Below are 6073 nucleotides of genomic sequence, written 5' to 3' on the forward strand. Positions count from 1 at the left end.
GTTGAGCTTTTATAGGTTCCACTGTAGTTTTTTCCTTAATGAACCATAATAGTGGTCAGCTACCAGTGAAACTGTCATAAAGTATCAGTGATTAGAGTCCCTTTTTACATCTAACTTTATTACTATGGCATTGTTTTCATTCATCTTTTGGTTATACTTTTCTGCTGGATGTTTAAGACCCAGTTAAAGTGAGACATATGCAAATAAAAATTAACCTCTTGCTGTCTGTCAAGGTCAGTTAAGTCTCCTGAGGTATTATTATTTTGGAACCATATACAGAGCCATCTCTGTCAGTGTCAGCCATGTGTCAGTGTCAGTCATCAGGATGGGTCACAGTCTTGCTTGACCATGTTGCTTTCTGTGAAACATGGGAGACCTTTTCTCTTTGGTGATCCTCTTTTGGCACACTGTACATTTCTTGATTCCTGTCCTCTGGGGCCCAGCAATTTCCCTGCTCAGGAGGTTGAGTGACTCACCAAAGTTGTAGGATCCTATAGAAAAGGTACCCTCATGGGGGCCGGGGATTTAGCTCAGTGGTTCCAGTGCCTGCCTGGCAAGTGCAAGGTTCCAAGTTGGATCCCAGGTACAAAAAAAAAGAAAGAAATGGAACTCTCATGTCCTGGGTCCTCATTAACCTTGGAGGGCAAGGGCCAAAATATTGGCTGTCCTCTTAGTCCAGTTACCTTTTAGTTTTTAGTCTCTAAACTTTAGTTGTGGAACACTCAGAACAGAAGATCAGTTACATCAGTATTGCAAGAGGAGCAATGAGCTTAACTATTATAATCTCATCTGAATATCAACCACTTTGAAATATAAAGTATAGCAGAGGATGGTTATTTTTTATCAACCATGGTTGTTTTAGTAGTTGAATATCTGCAGAATGTTAATAGATAACAGTTACATAGTTTTACAGAGGAAACTTGAGATTGAGTCACGTATAGTATTTTAGCATGACAATCAACACACTTAAATGCCCATCGGTATAGAATAGTTCAGTCAAATACTTCTATCTGATCACAAGACTTTAAATGACACAAACAAACTCTCACCTAATTTGTTATCTTTCAATAAGATACCATCTAAGGAGAACACACTGGCCTATGAGTGTACCTTAGAAGTTTATAATGTCTAGCTTCTAATTTTTAGTGTGCAACATTATTTGCCTGCTTGATGCCTGAGCATCCCTAAGTGTAATGACACATATATAACATATACATCATGTAATTTTTTTTTTGGTAGTGGACATTGAACTCAGGACCTTGCACTTGTGAGGCAGGCAGCAGCACCACTGAGCTAAATCCCTGGCCCATGTAAGTTTTTATAAAAAGACTATAATTTGACTGGCAATCTCATGCTGGCTTGACAGGTACTGCTTATCACAAGTAGCTGGGAACACAAGAGAAAGGCAGATATCTGAGTCTAAAAGAAAAAACTTTTCACCATTCACCACCCTAGTTTTACATCTTTGAAAACTTATACACCTGGAAGGCATGAATATATTTAGAATACCATGAAATTAGCAATAATGAATGTCATAGCTAAATGAAAACCTTTGTCTCTTTATTCAGTTTTGTACCAAGAGCATCCTTTAGTGAACCTTATTGTTTTACCCACAGAAAACTTAACCTTTGGATGATAATATATCACAATAATATGTTTAGCACTGTTTATGGGTGTGTGTCTCCCATAAGGCTATGGAAATTATTAGGGTCCCATTAGTGAACAAAGACTGGAATAAAATATTTCCAGGCAGCTGCTTCTTTAGTCACCAAGAGGAGTACCATTCAGCAGTTTCCTTAAGCCTAAGAGGTCCTCATTTAATTATCTTTTTAAAAAAAATTCTTTTATTGGTACATTTTAGGTATACAATACATTTACATTTATCATTGGGTGCTTGTACCTGTACATGATGTATATTGGTTCTTATTTTTTTCCCATTACCTGTGCACCCTTTACCCCCTCCACCCTTCCCTATTTACATAGCTTTGGTTTCCATTTTTTTTTTCTCATAATTTTTCCTTTCCCTTCTTTCCTTTCCCCTTCCCCTCCCACCACCCCTACACCTTTGGACCTTTTCCTATTTCAAATTATCAATTATTCATTTTAATCATTTTAATCCTTATTTACACTTTCAGTTTCTCACACTAGAGAAACTATTTGGTATTTACACGTATGTGTCCTATTTATTTCACTTAAGAGTATGGCCTCAGTATACATCCATTTAGCTATAAATGTCTCTAGTTGCTCATTCTTTATGGCTGAGTAGTACTCCATTTCATTTAATTATCTTAACAAATATTTCAGATAACCTATGAGAACCAGATCATAATAATTATTAACATATTATTCTTGACACAAAAGACTCCCAAATTATTGTATGTAGACAACAGTATGTATTGTATTTGTAAAACCAGTCTTGACATCATTTTGATCAGCTGCAACCTAGGTGAGAGCATTTCCTGAATTCTAATGATATTTGAAGCCAATTTAAGTTATAGACAAATATTTTAAAAATCCAAAAGGCAAGAAGAAAAAAAAATTGTTGAGCTCAAACAAAACAGCTGCAAGTATTGTAACCAGTTACAGATTGGACAGACAGGTGGGTAAACACAAATAAGACTATTTGCTCATAAAACCAGAGTACACTCACATGTATTTGGCCAAGTTGAATTATAATAACCCTTTTACAGTTTTTAGGTTTGTAACTATAAATAAGACTAATTAGGGTGAGGGTGCCCTCCAGAGAGAGCTGGCTGGCCTGGGGAGCAGGTGGCCAGGTGGAAGGGCCCCTCTGGCCAGTACTTGCTGTCCACTGACTGAGGCATCCCTGAGCCACCAGTGTCCAGCACGACCTGTGGCCTCGTGGCCCATGTGTGTATCCTGGGGTGTCTGCCTTGCTTCCCCATGCTGGTGGGTCACAGGTGGCTGGGTCTTCTCAGGGGAAGCCCCCCAGCCCTGAAAGTCAGCACACCTGGGGGAGTCTGTGGAGAGCTCATGGGCTCAGTGTCCTGGACCTGCCTTCTGTCTTCCACCTGCTGGGGCCGCCATCATGCCCCATAGCCACACCCACCTATGCCCCACAGCCACACCTGCCTGTGCCCAGTGCAGCCAGCAGCCACCTGTTGGACTGCACTGGGCAGGCAGGGTGGGGAGGGAGGGGTGCTCTGGGTGGTGCATCATGCCAGCTTCTCAGGTCGGCTTGCTGCAGCCTGCTGCCACTGTGCTCCTCCCCATGGTGTGCCCCCCCCCCTCAGTTTTGGGAGAAACGGAGCAGAGCAGGACCCACCCTCACTGTGACTGGCCCTTGGCCCTCAGCTCAGGAACATGGATAATCTCAGTGATACCTTAAAGAAATTGAAGATAACAGCTGTTGACAGGACTGAGGACAGTTTGGAAGGATGCTTGGATTGTCTGTTTCAAGCCCTGGCTCAAAATAATACAGAAACAAGTGAAAAAATACAAGCAAGTAGAATACTTCAGCTGTTTGCAAGTCTTTTGACCCTACAGTTTTCCTGCACAGCCAAAGTAGCTAACATTGTAGCAGAAGTAGCCAAAAATGAATTTATGTGAATTCCATGTGTGGATGCTAGATTGATTTCACCACTGGTACAACTGCTAAATAGCAAAAACCAGGAAGTGCTATTTCAAACAGGCAGGGTGCTGGGAAACACAGGTTATGATAGTCATTCCCTCCAAGCTCAGCTCATCAATATGGGTGTTATCCCTACCTTAGTGACATTACTAGGCATCCACTGCCACAATGCAGCTCTCACAGAAATGTGTCTAGTTGCATTTGGTAATTTAGCAGAACTTGAGTCAAGTAAAGAACAGCTTGCCAGTATAAACATTGCTGAAGAGCTGGTCAAACTCTTCAAGAAACAAGTACAGCATGAAAAGAGAGAAATGATTTTTGAAGTTCTTGCTCCATTAGCAGAAAATGATGCTATTTAATTACAGCTGGTTGAAGCAGGCCTGGTAGAGTGTCTACTAGAGATTGTTCAGGAGAAGGTAGATAGTGACAAAGATGATGACATTGCTGAACTCAAAATTGCTTCAGGTCTGATGGTTTTATTACTTTTTGGAGATGAATCTATGCAGAAACTATTTGAAAGGGGGAAAGGCAATGTGTTCCAAAGAGTCCTTTCTTGGATTCCATCAAATAACCACCAGCTACAGCTTGCTGGAGCATAGGCAATTGCAAATTTTTCCAGGAATGTTGGAAATTGCATTTATATGGTAGATAATGGAATTGTAGAAAAACTCATGGATTTACTGTTCAGACATGTAGAAGATGGCAATGTAACTGTGCAGCATGCAGCCCTAAGTGCCCTCTGAAATCTGGCCATTCCAGTTGTAAATAAAGCAAAAATGTTACCAGCTGGGGGTCACAGAGACAGTTTTGAAGCTTCTCAAGTCTGAAATGCCTCCTGTTCATTTCAAACTTCTGGGAACACTAAGAATGTTAATAGGTGCAGAAACAGGAGCTGCTGAACAACTGGGGAAGGATGTTAAATTAGTGGAACATTTAGTGGAATGGTGTGAAACCAAAGATCATGCTGGTGTGATGGGAGAGAGTCAAATAGACTGCTCTCTGCCCTCATATGGCACAGTAAATCAAAAGATGTAATTAAAGCCGTTGTACAGAGTGGTGGCATCAAGCATCTAGTTACCATGGCAACTAGTGAACATGTAATAATGCAGAATGAAGCCCATGTTGCTTTGGAATTAAATAGCAGCTTTAGAATTGGGCACAGCTGAGAAAGATCTAGAAAGTGCTAAGCTTGTACAGATTTTACACAGACTGCTAGATGAAAGAAGTGTTCCTGAAATAAAATACAATTCCATAGTCCTGACCTGTGCTCTCATGGGATCTGAATCTCTACAAAGAAGTGCAGGATTTGGCCTTTCTAGATGTTGTATCCAAACTTCACAGTCATGAGAACAAAAGGGTTGTTCAACAGGCCTCTCTCACAGAGCAGAGACTTACAGTGGAAAGCTGAGAACTGCCCTTCCTGACACAGAGCTCTTCCCAGCTCCGTCTCCCTCTGTCCTCCATCCAGCTGCCTCTTCAACTCCATTCTCTAACACATCACTTGTGCATGCATGTAATGTTCCAATATCAACTGAAGAACTGCTATAGGTATCTGCCTAATAAGATTTCTTAACTCATAGTGTGAACACAACTGTCCAAAAAGTCTCTACCCATAACTGTTCTCTTGTATTCCTGTTGCTTGAGCTACATTAAGTAGAATGTGCATGTTGTAGTCCTATGATGATGTAAACTTGATACTACATAATGACTTGCTCCTCACATATGGTAAATTATTTAATAATGTATTGGTATTGAAACATAATGCAGCAGGATTGGGCCGTTAGCTCCGTGGTTTCGCCACCTGCTGCGCAAGTGCAAGGACCCGAGTTCAATCCCCGGTACCAAAAAAACAAAGAAACATAATGCAGCAGGATCTGTCTGTCTAGGTTACTTAAAGATGAAGTTGAATAGTAAAAGTAGCTCCATTTTTGGTGCTTGGGAAGCACAGTGACCAAAAAAACTATGGCTGCTCATTCATTAGTCTTGCTTACTAAAATCAAGCCCATGGTACCTAGCATTAAATGAAATTCCATTGCTCCCACTCTTTACCCTATGGTTCCTCCTTTTTCCTAAGTATATAAACTATTGAAACTGCCACAAACTTGGCAAGACCACAAGGTTTCTGATTCTATATTTAATTTACAGGTCATCAGTAGCCCAAAGTTGAAAACAATTGTAATTTTCGGTGTGATTAGAACCAAGGGATTAAAGAATCCCTATCATGCTATAGTGTTTGGGATTTTCCCTATATTTTAGATTCTGATAAATGTGTAATTTTACCTCAGATCTTCCTCCACCTATTTATCATCATCATCCAGCACTTGTTTTTTTTGGTACTGGGGATTGAACTCAGGACCTTGCACTTTTGAGGCCCGTACAGGAACCACTGAGCTAAATCCCCGACCCCAGCACTTGTTTTTAAAAGTCATTTGGCATTTGTTTTTAACTAGGTATAGTTCATTGGGAAATGGATTTTTTATT

At 40.5% G+C, this 6073-nt stretch overlaps 1 pseudogene; it reads left to right on the top strand.

Annotated features, from left to right (window-relative positions):
• Nucleotides 1-3312: 3312 nt before the first annotated feature.
• LOC101700001 (rap1 GTPase-GDP dissociation stimulator 1 pseudogene) lies at nt 3313-5055 on the top strand (annotated as a pseudogene).
• Nucleotides 5056-6073: the final 1018 nt, after the last annotated feature.

This window comes from Heterocephalus glaber, unplaced genomic scaffold, assembly GCF_053883595.1.
Source record: "Heterocephalus glaber isolate CG9 unplaced genomic scaffold, H.glaber_assembly_v1.0 deba00001569, whole genome shotgun sequence".
In the NCBI taxonomy this organism is placed as follows: domain Eukaryota; kingdom Metazoa; phylum Chordata; class Mammalia; order Rodentia; family Bathyergidae; genus Heterocephalus; species Heterocephalus glaber.